Consider the following 19,548-nt stretch of genomic DNA (forward strand, 5'->3'; position numbering starts at 1 on the left):
ACTGAACGAGCATGTGATCCAACCAGATTCTCTGAATGTGGCCGGATTTTCTGAATGTGGCTGGCCTGCAGTCTTTCCGAGAAGCCATTGACAATGACACTGGGACTGGTTTCCTCTGCATATACTGGATTTTTGGGATCCAGTCTGTTTGGATGCTCACCTTCCTGGACCTGGAGTGAGGGGGGAGGAACTTGGACTTCCCACAGGGCAGGAGACCCTGACTTCCCTAGGGGACAAAGAGGGAGGAGGAGAGGGAGGGGGGGAGTGGGAGGGCGTTGGGAGGAGGGGCGTAAATGGAAACTTTTTATAATTTAATAAAATTACAAAAAAATAAAAAAAAAATAAAAAAAAAGATTACTAGTGTTATTTGTCTTTACCATGGGTCTCTGGAATATCTAGTGTCTCAAGCAGTATACCAGGCATGGTTCCATTACTGAACTGGTCCTTAGGTAAATCAGTTACCTATTTGCTACTTCCACTAGTTATGTAGCACTATTACCCTTGAATATTTTGTATGCAGGACAGATTGTTGGTCAAATTTTAGTGGTAGGGTTGGTGTTTGCATTTCTCTTTTGGTAGCATGAAGAGTACCTTTCTTTACTTAGTGTTTCTATTACTGCAACAAATCATTATAACCAAAAAGCATGTTCAGAAGGAAAGGGCTTCTTTGGCTCACACTTCTTCAATGGAAACCATTTGGACTTGAGTTTTGTGCATGGTGATTGATATGGATCTACTTTCATTCTTCTATAGGTTGACATCCAGTTATGTCAGCACCATTTGTTAAAGATGCTTTCCTTCTTCCATTGCATACCTTTAGCTCCCTTTTCGAAAATTAGGTGTTCATAGGTTTGTGGGTTAATATCCAGGTCTTCTATTCAATTCCATAGGTCGACTTCTCTGTTCTTATGCCAGCACCAAGCTGTTTTCAATACTGTAGCTGTGTAATAGAGTTTGAAGTCATCTATTTATTCTACAAATACTTATCTATGTTGCCAGCAATTTTTGCAAAGAAGATTCTTTGGACATCTGTCACATTTTAGAAATATTTCTTTCATTAGGCAGGTTCATTAATATGGACAAGGAGCTGCTCACATTATTGGATCTTGCTATACATCATCTCCTGAGCAATGAGTCTGCAGCAATTTACGCTCTTGAGGAGATATCAAGTGAGATTTTTATTCCACTATACTCTGCTGCCTTCAAGAATGCGCATAAGAATATAGTTTAGGCAATGGTGAAGGTTTGTCCCTTTACCTGTCTCCATATAGGAGCATTAAGCATGCAGGGACACCATTGTGAACTCCTGACAACCATGGTGACATGACTTCAGTTCCTACCTGTCCAAAACTCAAGTTCTAGGTAAAACTCTGTTTAATAGAGTCATATTAAGACACGAGATTATACCACAGCCTGTTTCTCTTTCAAGGGTAATATATGCACATAGTGATAAAGAATGTAGGACTGTTAGACCAAAACTTGAGGTCATTTTGAAATCAAGTGTCTTAAAATATTGAATATGCATTGCATGTGATTGAGCACACTGTTGAGAGATTTGTGTTACAGTGTTATTATTACATAGAAAAAAGACATGAGTGCAAAGACTTCTGAGGATTGGTGGCAAATAAAAAAAAACATGTACTGTTTAGAGATTTTTTTGTAGTTGTTAACTGCTGTCTCCTCAATGAATGGGCATAAGAAGACACTGACAGCAATGATAAAGACTTGACCCCTTTTGTCTCCACATTAGAAAATTAAACATATGAGAAACACAGGGAACTGAAAAGCATGATTGATGGTCTTCAGGTGTTATTGCCAAGAACTTAGCTTTTCAATAAGAATGTGTGTATTATGTAAATGGCAAGATAGTAAAACATTCTGGAACCTGTTGAAAAGAAGACCAGATAATCTTCCAAAGTTAGCTAAGAACTAATAAAGAATGCTGAAAATCAATGTGAGGTGATTTTAATTCAGTTGATGTTGTCTTAAAAACTCTGATTCTTACATAGGGTTTCAATTTTATGGTAGAGGTGAGTGAATCTACTGTTGATAAATATACCTAATGTAGAGGTTTCATGAAGACAGGAATAGCAAGTCGTTATGAACACTAGTTGATTACAGAAAATAGTAAAGGACATAATACTTGCATAGCAAAGTACTGTTGGTAGTTGCTGCATGGAATGACAAAAAGAAAAAGAAAAATGATTTTGTCACTACATGTTTTAATTGATCCTGCTTGGTTATAATAATATTTCTAGATCTTAGTGCTCAATGTTCTCTTTTCCCTACAGGAGCCTTAAACTGAGGATCCAAGATTTAAGGCAGGATTTTGGCTGTGAGATCAAATGCTTGTTATCCTGTGCTCACTTAGAGCACTCTATCTTGATGATGGGGGCCCAGCATAGTATTACAAGCTCAGAAACTGAGGTTCCAACCCTCTAATCAGGCTATGGAATTAATAGAGAATATTTCCCTAGTTAGTGGTATCATCTTAAGGGAACATGAATATTTGGCTTTACTTCTGAATAAAGTGGAAGAAAGGTTAGCTTCTTTGCTAACCTATGCTGCTGAGATTTGGAAATCAATAAAATGGGTGATAACAAAAACATTCTGAATTGTATAGATGGCAAATGTTTTGAACACCTGTCAATATTTCATGGTTCTTTGAGTGAAATCACCAACCTCCTGGCTTGGATGGTATACCTGATCACACTTTGTCTGTCTAAATCATTTATAGATATTTGAATGGGAAAATCTTTCAGAAATTTTTCTTGTGCCTTAGGAGTGTGAACTCTCTCAATTAACTCAATTAGCATTCTTCCATCCTGACAAAACATCTTGAAACTGTATGGAAGGACGTTTAAAAGAAATCCCACAGTAGCTCCGAACTGAGAAATAGATGGTTATTTATTTTGGGGTAGACTCACAAATAAGAATCCTCTGCTGGAAACGATATCAGAAACTGAATCCTGCAGTTGGAAAAGAGACTTGACACATGCTCTACATCAGCATAAATAGTATAAGAAGTCATGCCCCAGTGGGCAGGTAACCACTGGTTTAAGACTTCCTATAGCACCTCCCATTTTGTTTAAATAAGAGAGTTCTAAGCCTAATACAAATATATTCAATAAGAGCAAATATATTCAACAATTATCCTATCCTAACTAGTTTAAATCTTTTATAATAAATAACTTGGCCAAGTCATAAGAGGAAAGTAACTACAACTATCTAGTCTTCAACCCCATCAAAGGTCCAAGACAGAAATAATATTACTTGAGTAAGCAGGAAGTGCAATCAAGAGACTTCAAAAATGTGTAACAAATGACAGACACAACTAACTAACTGGGCAATCACCCAAAATATCATTTGCAATGTTGAAGCAACCAACTTTGGCTATGCCCTAGAATAACTGACAGATCATTTTCAGAGGCATGAAATTTTCAAAAACTTCTTAACCTGTCTTGGCAGGATTTGAAAGTCCTGCTTATCCATTTCTGGATACCATGTACCTTGTCAGTGGTTGAGGCATTGGCAGTTCTTTGCACAAAGGCCAGTTTTGCCAAGAAAAAAAAAAACAAGCTCCAAGTGAAGTGTCTTCAGTTCTCAACATTCTCTCAGGAATAGATCAGTGCTGCCAGAAGCAATTGTTTCTCACTTTAACAGAACCCTATGTTATTTAAATGCCATATTCTATAGCTCTTTGAAGTGGTTGAAGATTACCTATCTATATCGAATATAAACTCTATGTATCTAAAAACTTGATTAGTCTAACTATAAGTTTGACAAACATAGATGACTATTGATCTATAATTCTTGATACCTGTATAACTTAAAGGTTAATATTTCATATTAGAATATTATGCAATAAACAGGTGTGTAACAAGTGAGGACAATGACCTCAAAATGTTAACAATGTATAAGTATCTTGATCAGAGGTAGAAATGTACATTTCAGTATGATAAATATATATCAATATATAAAAACATTTTAAACAGAGATAGAAGCATGAACACATTCGATATTCAATATACTTTAACTTTGTATCAATATCCAAGAATATATACAAATGTAATTGCATATAAATAATAGCTCACAAGTATTCTTTCTATTATTCACTATTATTGTTATTGTAAGTAAGCTCACACTAATCTATTATGCAATCTAATTATCCCTTCTAGCCTCTGTTCCTCATTTGTCACATGTGATTCCAAAGTCTGAAGTTTTTCCTTTAAAGATAATGTCTCATCCTTGGACATTAATTGAATAGTGTGCAGATTGCCATCCTGGAGATGTACTTTATCTGCTAACTTATCATAAACTTTTAACAAATTTTGATTGTCAAATTCAACAGTATGAATTCTTTCTGATGTCTTCATAGTACCCTTACATATGGATTCAATTTTTTTCTGTCAAATTAATGCTATCATTTTAATAGTATTAATTTTTTCAGGTTACCTTTTATTTTTGATGGTATTAATTCTGTCAACTAGCTCTTTATTATTAACCTGTAAAGACTGTATCATTTCTAAAAGTGCCATATTCTTCATTAATGATATAATATGAAGGAAAAAATTGAGTCTCAATACCCAATAAATTGAAATATCACCATAAATATGTAAGTCTCACATAATAAAATCCTTAGAATTAGTAAAAAAAAAGTTTCTAAAATTTTAATATTAATGTAATCTGCCATATTGATTTATTAATTATCTGCTATGAGATCCAGCAAATTGTTTTAGGTGTAATAATTTTTATTATCTGGCATATGTCGTGGTTAAAGATTTGCGGTGATGATAGGAACAGTTTTGAACCTTTTTAGTTTCCTAACCAATTTAGTTTCCTGCCTTGGTACTGGTTACATACTGAGAAATATGTTTTTCTTGACAATTTGAAAGCAATTAAATAAATTCCATACACAGAGCAAGAAACCCAGAACTCACAGGCAGGGAGCAGAAACCGGAAGGCGCACAAGTCGCTACATGGCAAAGAATCAATTTGAAAGCAATTAAATAAATTCCATACACAGAGCAAGAAACCCAGAACTCACAGGCAGGGAGCAGAAACCGGAAGGCGCACAAGTTGCTACATGGCAAAGAATCATCCCAGGAAACCTCTCCAGGGAATGCAGCAGTCATGTGTGTGTTTGGGAAATTTCCAAGTTGCCACATGCAGTAAGCTCCACTGTGTTGGGGGTTCTACGGCAGGGTTGAGAGACTGTCTGGGCCGTGGATCAGCTAGGACATTAGGCTGTCCACATGTTAGGCTTGGAGTCTGAATCCACATGGGCACCAGATGTGGAAGGATGCTTAAAAGAAATCCCACACTAGCTCAGAATTGAGAAATAGACATTTATTTAGGGGTAGACTCACAAATCAGAATCCTCTACTCAAATGAAGATCAGAAACCAAATCCCGTAGGCGGAAACAAGGCTGGATGCATGCTCTACATAGGCATAAATAGTATAAAGGGCCATGCACCAATGGACGGGTAATCACTTGCTGTAAGACTTCCTACAGAAAAATTGTTCTGAGGTAAGGGCATGGGATAGATACTATGTTTCCAATAGTAGCCTGTTTTTAAGATGAGAGAAATAATTCTTAGGCTTTACCTACTCATAAACCTTTCTCCTTCCTCAGTATGGGCAATTCTGGGAGCTTAAAAACAGACATGGACACCGTCTGTCTGTCTGCTCTGTGCTGCAGGGCCTCCTCAAGAAGCGCCTCTTGCCAGCTGAGCACTGCATCACCAAGATAAAGCGGAACTTCAGTAGCGGCACCATCCCTGGCACCCCTGGGCCCAATGGAGAGGATGGGGTGGAGCAGACGGCTATCAAGGTGTCCCTGAAGTGCCCCATCACCTTCCGCAGGATCCAGCTCCCAGCCCGTGGTCACGACTGTCGCCACATACAGTGCTTTGACCTGGAGTCATACTTGCAGCTCAACTGTGAGCGGGGGACCTGGAGGTGCCCTGTGTGCAATAAGACGGCATTGCTGGAGGGTCTGGAGGTGGACCAGTACATGCTGGGTATCCTGATTTACATTCAGAATTCAGACTATGAGGAGATCACCATCGACCCCACGTGCAGCTGGAAGCCAGTCCCTGTGAAGCCTGACCTGCACATCAAGGAGGAGCCAGATGGGCCAGTGCTGAAACGCTGCTGCACTGTGAGCCCCGCCCATGTGCTCATGCCCAGTGTGATGGAGATGATCGCAGCTCTGGGCCCGGGCGCTGCCCCCTTTGCCCCTTTGCAGCCCCCTTCGGCCCCTGCCCCCAGCGACTACCCCAGCCAGGGTTCCAACTTCCTGGGGCCTGGAACCTTCCCAGAATCCTTTCCATCTGCTACACCCACCACCCCAAACCTTGCTGAATTCACTCAGGGGCCACCTCCCATGTCCTACCAATCTGACATTCCTGGCAGCCTCCTGACTGCAGACAAGTCTGCTCCTTGCCTCCCAGACCAGATGGCACCAGCAGGCCACCTGGACCCAGACCATAATCCTGGACCACCAGGATTGCACACCCCCAACCTCGGGCCCACCCCAGGCTCCCAACTACACCATCCAAATCCTCCCCCTCCATCCCGACAGTCCCTGGGTCAACCAAATACAGGGCCCATCAGCGAACTGGCCTTCAATCCTGCCATGGGCATGATGGGACCTCCCAGCATGACTGGGGCAGGGGAGGCCCCAGAACCAGCTCTGGATCTGCTCCCAGAACTGACCAATCCTGACGAAATGCTCTCCTACCTGGGTCCACCTGACCTCCCCACAAACAGCAGCGATGACCTGCTCTCACTCTTTGAGAACTGATCGTGTGTTAACCCCTGGCCTGGCAAGGCCACACTTACAGATTCACCACAGCCTTCCCTTCTCACCCAACCCCGCAGGATGCCTGGTGGTTCTCCCTGAATCCCTCATGCACACACCCTGAGCTGGGACCAGCCCCTGATGAACTGGAAGCAGCCCTGTGCTCCAAGGGGCCCCAGGCCAGTGGTCCTCACACCCACCCTCTATCAAGCTCACTGCTACAGAATGGGTCTTGCGAGGTGCCCTGCAGGCCCCATCAGCTGCGTGTGCACACAACCCTACACCCCAGACTCATGGCCTTGCACTTGTCCTTCCGCCCTGCCTGCTCCCACCCGGCCTGCATCTTGTCCAGCACTGACCCTCTGTTTCTGCTTCTCCTCAGAAGAGCTGGCTGGCAAGGCTGGCTCCATACTCTTGGTCTGCAGCTCCAGTGGCTTGAGCCTGGCAGGCTCAGAACGATACAGAGCACCAGCCTGTGGGGGCCTGGTGCTCTCACCCAGCTGAATGTGGTCCGGGGGTTCCCCCCTCCACCCTGAGCTTCAGGCAGAGGCTGGGGTGGGGGCAATAAAGCACAACAATGTACATAGTGTAGAAATGCCAACAGCTGGGAAAGGGAGGGACAGCTGTGTAAGCCAGCATGTTCCTCTGTGGACTGGCCTGGGCCTTCCATGTGGTGTCTGCCCCTTACTGAATGCAGGCAGCTCAGGGGGAGCTCGGAGGTTCAGCTCCTTTAGGGGTGGGCTTTCAGACTCAGCTCTGTGTAAATTCTCCAGTGAGCTGCTCCCCCAAGTTCCTCTTTTCTGTGAAAGTGAAGAATTAGTACAGCTGTGTTTTTTAAACCACCTCATCTCCACCCTGTGGCCCACACCCAGGTGGGGGAGGCCATTGCATCTGCTGGCAAAGCGCCTGGGCCTGCAAGCAGGGCGCTGGCCTGTTGTGTCTCTTGTCTGTGCGATCTATTAAAGGACTCCCTCATGGGGAAACAAAAACAAAAACAAAAAAACAGACATGGAATGAAATCTTTCTGTAATTGAATAGAAAAATGGGCTTGCAAAAAGTGTAATCAGATGAACATGCATAGGCACAGCGTTCATTACAGAAACATGAAGACCAAAAGAAAAATGCAGCCCTCCACTGTCCATCGAGAGGTAAAGAGGGGGAACTGAAAGACTTTATGTTCTGGCCCAGGTGCACATATTCATACACCTGTAGATGGTAATGTCACATCATGAGGAAAATCTCTAAGGTTCAGGCCATGTCTGGAGAGGCTGTTATTTATGGACAGGCTAAAAGGAGCTTCCAGTTGGTTGCTCCTTCTGTTCCTCCTCTTCAGAACAAGTAAAATAGCTCCCCCTTGGTTATGCTGTATTTCCTAATTTAATAGCATTTTCACTAAGTTTTTAATACTACTTTATAATAATATGTTATACATATTGACAAGGTTAAAATATTACTTCTTACAGTGGTAAAGTATCTCTCACAGGCCCACAAGACTATTAAGTGTGTAAAAGCTCAAATAATTTACTGTTGGTATGCAAAACAGTTTGTTCTAGATTCACAGATATAGTTCCCCTCTTCTGGTCCTCATTTTTCAGAAATCCTTTTCTGCTTTCTCTCCGCAGAATCCTACCAACCAGTTTGGATTTCTTACATCTGACATTCTGTGAGCTTTCTTAAAATGATTTTAAGCTGCTTCCTGAGTTCCTTCATGCCAACCATTTAAAAATGCTGAATATCAGCAACAATTCAATGTACTAGGAAAAGTGTGAACCTCTTGCATAGTATCTCTGGCACCTTGCAACATCTGGCAGTTAATCACTGCCTTTTAACACAGTCTATAGTTTCTGGTCTCATCTGAGCACTAAGTTGCTGTTCCCAACTCTGAATGTTCAATATTTCTTTAAATCCAGTTATTATGCCCATGCTCATGATGCTCCTTGAGCATTTAACACCCTTGATGGGCTTAAATGCATGATTTATCCTGTCTCTGTGCATTGCTATGCAAGATGGAACTTGCAAGGCAATGTAGATAGGTAGAAACTGGCAGTTGTGCAGGCATGATTGAAATGAATACTGCGAGATGCAACAAGAAATGACATGACTTGGATTACTTAACCTGGATGAATTTGTGATTCAGCTCAGTTTTGTCTGGATACAATACCTTTCATTATTAAATGTTTTAAAATAAATTATTATCCGATACAGTTTAATCTTCACACATTTTCTTTAAGTATTGATTATATTTTTTCTTTATCCCATATAGACTGGATATGTAAGGTTTTTATGTTGTATCAAAATACAGTTAAAAATATAGGTATGTAACGAATTTCTATAGTAAATATCTTGCAAGCAGATGGAGACTTCCAGAGAGTCTGTGTGTCTCTTGACAATTGTTCTTGATAATGCTTCATCTTATTTACTAAAGTTTTAGGTAGATGATGTGGAAAGACTACATCATGAAATCTTCACTAAGATGTACTTGTGGGTACTTGAGAGCAGTCACAACACTCTAACATTTCCTGGATATGATTTTGGAGGACAGGTAATTATTGAAGCCAATGCTTTTATCCACTAAATTGTATTAAACTTCTCTATTTAAGGCTGCTTTCTTTATCTTGCTGGATACTATCTGGATTTAGCAGTGAGAAAATGAATCTACACACATTACACATGGAGTGGCTCAGTTTTTCTTTACTTCATACTCATTTACCAAAGGTTGGACTGGGATATTATTTTAGTCAGCAAAAATGAACAGACAACACAAGGTTCCTGCCACTCATTGGCCTAATATTTCTGTGGCTTATCTGTTTCTCCACAGTGTATTAGTGCACAGAAAGAAGTTGTTTACCCTCTTGAACCACACTTTGTTTTCCATGTTCTTGGTACATGTTCTGTTCAAGGCAAGGTGATGTTCACTCTCTTCTCAGCAGAATTCAAGGTTTCCATGTTACCATCTTGGAGGCTTTTTTTTCACATTTTTTTGACATCTGCCTTCTGTCATTGTGCAAAATGCCTGACATAATAGACTATAGTAATGAAGAGAAGTTTGTTTCTTAGCTTTAGACGTTTCACCATGCTTGTTTAATTGCACTGCTTTGGAACTTCAGCAAGGCAGAATATGGTAAAGAGCTTCTGGCTGGGAAGATTCTTTTAATTCATGAAGCATAGAACCAGAGAGAGAAGGAGCCTGAGTCCCTATACAATGTTCAGGAGTGGGGCTATACTGACCTGTATGATTGAATTAGCCTTCCCTATAGTTTCTGCCACCTGACCTGGAGCCATTCTTGAGTTAGCCTATTCAAAATTTCAACCACCTGCCACAAACCACCAGCTTGAGACTACCTTTTATTGTATTAGCTTAGAAAGACATTTAGGACGTGTGCATAACTCTTTCTTCATGATATACATGATTCTGAATGAATCTTTTGTATTTTTATACTTCTTTTGTATTAAATTTGCCACAATTGCTATAATATTGTATAGCAAAAAATACAGGGAGTCTTTCATATTTGATACTTAAATGTGATTATCAAACAGAGAAAGGCTTATTTCTTCAAGATATTTAACAAAGAAGCATATAAAACCATCTAATTATATTTAGGTTCTTCATGTATTGAAGTGGAAATACACTGCATTGGAAGGACATAGCAAAAGTTTATATAATTTAGTTTGCTCCTGTCACATGCTGAAATGTCAACACCACTGTGTTTTCATTAATTACTAAGGAAAAGAAACAAAAATAACTGCTATGGACCGGCTCAGGGGAGCCACTCAGACTGTAAGGGAATCAGGGTGCAGGCACAGGAGAAATCAGGATACGGCAAGGAAAGTGACACACAGACACTCTCAATGTTGAGACATGCTGTTGCGATTTACTTACTTCAGTGCAGGATTATATATTTCTTTTTTACAATCAATGAACTTGGCAAAGGCATACATCATCAAATCATAAAACAGAAAAGAACAGCATAAAACAGTTTACAAAAAGAATCTTTGAAGATGCTTTGACTTGGGCACAAGGACTTCTGCTCTCTCACACTTTACAAAACAAACTCTCTCCTCTTGCCTTCAAAGAGAACACTACCCTTGAGCTAGACCATCTTTATCAGCTTTCAGGTGACTGGTTGGTTTGAGCTAAGTGACCTTGTGTGCCTGGATGAGAAAGAAAAAGGCTACTATCTCCCTGGGAAAGCTTTCTGCTAGGAAATTTCTAATACATAGTCTTGAATCTCTCTGAAGTTTACTTTATATTACTTACTTCAACTCTCCTCCCTTCTCAATTCTCAGGCTCAGATATTGTCAGCTTAGGTTAGGTCTTTTTCTTCCCACAAGAAAGGTTTCATAGGCCTTCTGTTTACAACTGTACATATTTCTCAGGCAAATGCCTAAAGCTTCTAAGGTTTTTCCTAGTAAAATTAACTCCTTTTGTTCCACATCATCAAGGAATTGTCCTAATGATGATTCTGGCAATTCCCAGAACTGGCTACTTTTTTAAGGCTTTAATTAATAGTGAAGCAGAATTCAAAAATGTCCTTAGCAGTCTTGTTTGTATCCGCAACTGCCTGGAATAGTCTGATCTGTTAGCAATATGCAAGAATCACAAAGAACACACAAACAAGGGAAAAGACAGACATATGGCTCCAAGGACAGCCAGGTCGAGTCAGTACTAATGGCGACTCAGGTAGCATTACACCACAACTGATTGCCAAGGAATCGCCAGGAACACACAGCTCTGAGAAGCACGAATCCCAATCCTTCCGACAATATTTGCCCATCCAGTCAGCATTTCTGCTACACTGGCGAGACAGCCGTGGATGTAGCAAATAACCATTTATGTAAGTTTTGAAATAATCCTAACAGTAGTTTAAAGATCTAGCTAAGAAAAACCAAAAATGATTATGTTTCTATATTACTTCAAACTTTAAATGATAATATAAAGGATTTCAGATCAGCAACCAAAATTATTGTTACAAGTTGCAGAATTTTGTTCATAGTTCCCACATATTATGATGATATTGAATGTTATTTTTGAGACATAAAATATGAAAATGCATCTACAAAACTAAAGTTTGTATGATTACATTTATATGATAAAAGATTGCCAATGTGAAGGAAATATCAGTAAAAACTACACGCACTTTTTGGGTATGTTATTTATTTTTTGAACTCCAATATATGTTATTTAATAAATAACATTGTTAAGAACCATATCATCGTTCAGAAAGATCAGTAATAAGATGTGGTGACCTCTTCTGGTCTGCAAGCAGACATATGTGCAGAAGACTAATAGCTTTGTTCCCCCCAAAAAGGACTTTAAATTTGGTGAATCTTTAGGACAGAAGGCGAAGGTAGCAAAAAAGCTGCATTTCTCCAAATGCATTGACAAGTTCTCATGAAATTTCAGGGCCATTCACTTTTTTTGCAGTTTTCCAAGCCATGGTTTCTTTTGTGTAGCTCTGACTGGCCATACTGGAACTCATTCATTCTGTAGACCAGGTTGTCCTCCAATTCAGAGATACTTCTTCCTAAGTCTCTCAACTGCTGGGATGAAAGACACACACCAAAGGACATTCACATTTTTGCTGATCCAGATTCTAGACACTAGAAGTTTTTGAACTAGAGAAGAAATTATATTCATGAATATTTTACAGCACTCATTGTAGATACCAGCACCTTGCTTGTAAACATAAAACTATCTTGTCATAGAGTTACATGTTGCCTGGGCTCTTAAAAAGATAATGAAGCTTAAATTTTATTTTTTTATGGAAGAAATAATTTCAGATACCAAATTTTATAAGAACACATAACATGGCTAGGATGAAAAAGTCCTATTGAAAAACTAGGCCAAAATGCTAGTTATTTGCAAATGACAGCTTTGTTTGTATTTGTATGTATTTCTGTGTATTCTTGCATTTCTTGTTAATCATCCTGAAGCAGTACTCTCTAAAGCAAAGTTATTGAAAATTTATAGTTTCTGAAGAGCTACATATCATATAATTCCCACTTTATTTACCATGATGAATAATATGTTCACATCGGCCATGGCTTTTGTTTTTTGTACTTTGTTTTTACTCAATCGTAGGTAATCTTAAGTTTTATCTACAGTCTAGAATGATAAAGGAAAGAACTAATATAAAAAATAGAAAACAAAACAGCCCTCCTTTAACTTTTTGCAGCCCTACAAAGTTTGTTCAGGTTTAGTCTTTGAACCACGCATGGAACTAGAGAACTTCGACATACAACTTTGTCTTTTATGTTGATGTATACTACAAGAAAATGTGATGCCCGAATAGTTTTAGGTTCTCTTCATCCATTTTTTTTCTTTCTCCCACTAAGTGTCTTGTCCCCAGCTTTAATCGCAGGAATGCTGAGATTACAGGCATCTTCTGATACATTCAGAACTGTAAAATTCATTTTATAGGTTATTTTATTATTAAAGTTTGTGCATATGTGTATAAGGTGTGTGTGTTCACAAAGTCTATGTAAATGGAGTGCCTAAGTAACAGTATACACAGGGTACAGAGGACAACATTTGGGGGTTGGTTTTAATTTTTATTCTTTTCTGAGACAGGGTTTCTCTTATGTCTGTGTTTGCATTGCACACATCAAACTTGTCAATCTAATTGTTTTCTTACATAATTCTAATCCATTCCTGGATTCCTATTACATAAAATGTAGGAATGACACATGGGCACTACTGTCTCTGGCTATTTATTTCTGAAATCTAATCCTGGGAGAGTTCATAAGCAGTGCCAGAAAGGGCATAGTGTGTCTGTAATTCACCTATCTCCCTCCCTGCCATCCTCTCTCCTCTCTGTAGGGCCCTCTTTTGTTTTTCTTTGCTTTCTCTGAGAAATGGCTTTCTCCATTTTTACAGGATGCAGGGAGAGTGGTCTTCTATTAGGTGCCATCACCGATATTCTCAGCTATGTGCAAGTGTGGAGGTGGGCCTCTGAGTACCCACAATGTTAGGATTCTTGTTAGGCAGGGAAAAACATTTCCCAAATGAACATGTTAAATCATCTGATACCTGAACAGGCCTGGTTGCTGTAGATACCATTTCTTTAGTGTTGAAAACTGAATGTAACATAAACACTTTAGAAAGGAAAATTAATTACTGAGTTAAATGCTACAAGACTGTCTCATTCAATTAGTTACTTTCATTATCAAATTTGATTGCTAAGATGTTCTTATATGTGAACAATTTTGTCAAAGTGAAAAATTGAAATTTTTAAAATATTACCATTCTTAGAGCAGTCAGTCATTCACATATGTATAAACTACTCTATTTGACTTTGCAAGATTATCTGAACTAAAGATAGTCACTGTAACTTAAGTTTAGAAAACTGTTTTGTGCTGACATTAGAAATGCCAATCTAATTCTTAAGAATTGTAGATGATCTGAGTTGATACTCATATTTCCTGTCCATTGTGCCTACACCAAGTTCTTCATGCCTAAAAGGGTTATGCTGCCATGCAAATTCAAAGTTTTCAAGGACCTCAAGGGACCAACAGAAATTCAGGTAAATGATTTGAAGGTATAATAGTTATGCTAAGTGTGCTAATATTCAGATAAACACAGTGAGCTATAAATTTATACAAGAAATCATTATCTCCCAGAAAACAATAGGTTTCCTGGAGACAGACAAAATAAAACTAGTGAGACAAATTGGCGTTAAAGAAAGGGAGTGATGAAGCTTTCAAAAATTTCAAGGACAAAGCATGTGCCAAATCATTAAGTCAATGGCACAGGTACATAATAAGTTGATAGAAAAGTAACCAAATGCTTATGAAGCCTTATTGTCTGTGTTTCCAAAAAGAGACAGAAATCCTTGACAAAAATCAGAAACATAACACCAAAATAAATAAACAGAAGCCTGTCGTCCAACAAGAACAAAATATGCTCAAAGTAAAATTGGAAAAAGTGCAACAAGCAAAGAAAGTTTCTCTATTAGTAGGATCACATCTTCATTTGTGTCGTCAACTTTACACTTTCCAGTATAGCAACTGCTATATAAATGTGATGTTGCAAAGAAGACTAAGGGTTTCAAAAATCATTTGTAAAACTATATGTCAGCTGCAATGTAAGAATGAAAGTGAATGGCTCATGCAGAGCCACTAATATGAGCCATTAGCCATATTATGTCTTCAGGGTAATTATATGGCCTTTCAAGAGAATCCAAATATGTAAATGTTATAGCACCCAACATGTAAACCGAGACAAAGAAATTTTTTAAGGCCACAGGGGCTACATTAGGGAGTCCATCTGTGTTTGTGTTCTGAATCTGTATAAAAGGATGTAAAAAACAATTCGCATTTGCACTATAAGGCAATTATTTTTCTTGTTCTCATTCTCTGAGCAATATATATTATTTAGGTAATAATAGCACACCAATAAGTACTATTAACCAGTCTAGAGATGTATTTCAGAATACAGGAAGATGTTCATAGAAGTTGTCACCAATTTACTAGAAAATCCCAGGAGAGGACATGTTTAAAATACACATTACCATTTGTAATATGTGCATCCTCTGCTCTATTCAAACATTATTATTGTTCTTTCCCTAGCAAAACAAGCAGTGATTGGTGGGTCCCCAAAGTCTCCAGAAAGCAAGTGTCTGGATCACCCTTCTCCTTTAGTTATGGGGCATGAACAGACCTCACTGCAAAGCTGATGGCCTCTTGATAGATTATCATTTCCTGGTCTATGAGGGAACTGATAGCACAGTATCCCAAGTACCCCTTGCCTTTCCAATAATGTTACACCTACAACAATATCAGTCCTGGCCAGGTGGGCACCAGGCTAGCTAGCACTGTTGACCCTAAAGAAGAAGAGTGGGTCCTTGGTACCCTCCTCATTCAGAAAGCTTGGACGTTTGCCTGGCTAGTGCATGCAGAACCGCCAGCTGAGACAGTTCAGCTCTGTCCCTTGCAGGCCTGGGGACAGCCATTCCAAGGGCGCCTCTTGAATGTGATCGATTCCTGAGGCCAACTGTCACTTAGGTTTTATGTGCTTTGCTTATAGGACATGTTCATAGTTCTCAGGAAGGAGAGCCTCTCTCAGAGGATATTGCTTAGCTGTTGTCTTACCGCAAGACACCATTGGAAATCTGTGGAATCTTAGAACTCTTATAAAGAGTACATTCAGTAAGAAGGTCCTGGACATTTGAAGGTGCTCAAAGAGATCAAAAAGGACAAGTTCAACTTCATCTTGAGGTGCCTGGGCACATGAGAACCCCACTGAGCAAGGACCCCACACCATCTGCTTTACCACCTGCCACAAGAAAGAGTGGCCTCAACTTTTGTGCCTAGACCTGGGATGGTGCAAAAAAAAGTCTGGATATGTCTACTCTGTCTGAATAACCTATGGAATTAAAACACTCGAGCACCAGAGTACCTGCAATGTCTTCAAAACACCATGCTGGAGACCCCAGTGAAAAGTTCAACGAGGATGACACAGTGCCTGGGCCACCTGCTGCTGACTTCTTCATTGACCAACGTGGAACGGTAATTTCTCCAACAATGTCAAAGGTCCCTATAACCTTCCTTGTCCCTCGCTTATCTGCGAAACCTACTCTCCGACACAGGGCGCGCTTCCCATACCGGATCACGAGTCTGGATCAATATCCTAGGAGTTGCAAACAGACATACGACACACAGGGAGACCGCATCATTTGCCCAAAGAGTAAATGTCAACTTTATTTAGCACACGTAGGCTTATATACTTGGAGGCAAGAGAACGAGAGCCCCCTCCCACCTGGGAGTGAGAAGAGGGGTGTTGGCCACATGGCACCAGCAGCCGGAGCCTCCATGTAGGGGGTATCGAGCTGGAACCCTGACAGACAGATGGGAGGAGATTTAGGGCGCCTGTGATGACCTTCCTTAGCAGGTGAAATTATCATAGCAGTGACAGAAACAAGGCTTTGAACTAATTTCCTCTGGCTGGCAGAATGAGCACGGAAGCTAAGCTGGTTAGCATAAACAATTCTTGCATTCTGTGCTTTGGCCTCGAGGAACAGGGAAGACAGGGCCCTACACTTCCTCACTCACCAAACGAACTCTTGGATCTTCCACTTATTCCTAAGATGCTTAGGAACCATCCCTATCCACCAAAAAGTTTGTGGGAGGAACCCACGGTGAAAGAGGGATCTGGGACATTCCACATCTGCCTGAGGAATCCCAGAGACCTCCCTCTTCTGCTGAAAGGAAAATCAAACATGGCTCCTTTTCCAGAAGGGGTTTCAGAGGTCCATCCTATAGCAAAGGGCACACAAATTGCCCCAATTCTACCATAAAGAGCTTTAGACAAGCTTCTCCTCCTCAAGGGAGCCTTGAACAGGTACCATCAGACAAAGGGGGTTCCAAACCTTAGACTCCAAAAGGGGGCTCAGTGATTTCTCATTTTCCCAAAATGGATTAAGTCCCATACCTCTCCCACAGGGAGTTTAACACCTTTGACAACTACTAAAGTCTGCTGGAGATGTACTTCCTCTCATGAAGACAGCCAAGGAAGTTCCCCCTCTCCCCAAAAGGCCCTAAACAATCTACTTCTGCTAAAGTGAGCTTGAGTCTTGCTTCCTCTGACAAAGGAACTTTCATAACTTCCCTTTTAAACCAACTCAGCAGCACAGACACTGGGAGAAACAATTAATAAATGGGACTTCCTGAAACTGAAAAGCTTCTATAAAGCAAAGGATACAGTCAGCAAGACAAAATGACAGCCTACAGAATGGGAAAATTTCTTCACTAATCCCATATTAGACAGAGGTCTGATCTCCAAAATACATGAAGAACTCGAAAAATTGTTCATCAAAAAAAACCACATAATCAAAGAATTGGAATACACACCTAAACAGAGAACTCTCAACAGAAAATGATATGCAAAAGAATCTTTCATTACCTACTCAGCGGGCTGCTGCCATTTTTCCATCTACGCAAAGGTGTCTAGACCTTTTACATCTTACCTAAATAAAATAGAAACTTCCCAATCTTTCGAAGGTCAGCTAGGATCTTTGTCAGATGCACAGGCAGTTCTGGAAATTTCTCCTTCAACTTTTTCACCTCTTGGACCCTTACCAGGTTATCCAGAGCCTCTGGTCCTTTCAATGTTGTCTCAGGAGACTCCTTTGCACTTGCCACATATTCAAAGAGTTCTAGAATTATCTCAGTGAGGCTCAGGAGACCTATATTTGATTCCATCTGCACATTGACAACCAGAAAGCCCCTCATTTTCAGAAAAGAGAAAAGTATTTCTACTTTCAGCCCAAGGGTCGATGGAACATCTGCACAAGGGGCTGTACAAATTCCCAAATTCACACAAGGAACTCTAGGTCTTTCTCTGCTGTAGGTGATATAGCACCTTTCCTGTCTTCCCACAAGACCCTAGGACCATTGTCCTTTATAGAAATGAGTATGAGGACACATTCAGTTGTCCCAGGGTCTCCAGAACATTTGAGGAACATCTTAGGATTTTCAGGGTCTCTGATATGTGACCAGATCCTGTTGGACTTTCCTTACCCACCCAAGGAACTCTCAGACATTTGCCATCTGCTCAAAATGATGTGAGATTTTTCTTGTCTTCCCAAAGAGATGCAAAACTGTCCACATTGGAGCAAGGGACTCCTCAAACTTTGGAACCAGCTCAAGTGGCTCTGATAAACCTTTCATCTTCCCAAGGGGATACAGGACATTTCCATTGTGCAAAGATGCTTCAGAACATTAGTCACCTATGTAAGAGCTCTTAAACCTTCTTCACCTCATCAGGGCCTGAAGGTAGACAGTAAGCAGAAACAGTGAAGGATCAGAGCACTATGTCCAAGGCAGTAGAAACGGAGAAGACCCAAATTAATAGCTGATAACTAATAATAACACATATGGGGGGTGGTAGAAATAGAAGGACCTAGGGTGAAATACTGAGGAAAATGAGAGGAATGGGTATTTTGGAGTGAGGTGGAAACCTAGCTCAATGGAAATTCCATGCCAGATGTCCAATCATACTACAAAAGCATTTGTTCAACTATGTTCATAGCAGCATTATTTGTAATAGTCAGAACCTGTAAAAAACCTAGATGCCCCTCAATGGAAGAATGAATAAAGAACATGTGGCAAATCTTTACATTAGACTACTACTCAGCAGTAAAAAGCAATGACATCTTGAAATTTGCATGCAAATGGATGGAAATAGAGAACATGATCCTGAGTGAGATAACCCAGACCCAAAAATATGAACATGGCATGCACTCACTCATTAGTGGATTCTATCCATAAACAAAGGACTTAGTTTGTGATCCTAGAGAACCTAAGTGATAAGATGAATCCAAAGAAAAGGATATATATATATATATATATATATATATATATATATATATATCTTCCTGGAAATCAAAAGCAGACAAGATTGCCAGGCAAAAGTTGGGAGCATGGGGGTGGGAGTTGGGGGTTAGGGGAGATGGGGAGAGGAAGAGAGAAAGGGAGGGTTGGGGAGAGTTTGGGGTAGTGGGATAGTTGAAATGGAGGAAGGACAGATATGGGATCAGGGAAGAAGATATCTTAATTAAGGAATGCACTGTCGGGTTTTCAAGAGGCTTGACTGTAGAGGGGTTCACAGATGTCCACGGGGATGTCCCCAGCTAGGACCTTGAGCAGTGGAGGAGAGGGTGTCTGAACTGGCCTTGTCCTGTAGTCAGACTGATGACTATTTTGAATATCACCATAGGGGCGAAAGATGGAGATAGAGACAGAG

The 19,548-nt window shown here is 40.2% G+C and overlaps 1 pseudogene; it reads left to right on the plus strand.

The window, feature by feature from the left end:
• The first annotated feature begins 1,234 nt into the window (after window positions 1-1,234).
• On the plus strand, window positions 1,235-7,388 carry LOC148117270 (zinc finger MIZ domain-containing protein 2 pseudogene; annotated as a pseudogene).
• Window positions 7,389-19,548: the final 12,160 nt, after the last annotated feature.

The sequence above is a fragment of the Myodes glareolus genome, chromosome X (genome assembly GCF_982192425.1).
Source record: "Myodes glareolus chromosome X, mMyoGla1.1, whole genome shotgun sequence".
Lineage (NCBI taxonomy): Eukaryota > Metazoa > Chordata > Mammalia > Rodentia > Cricetidae > Myodes > Myodes glareolus.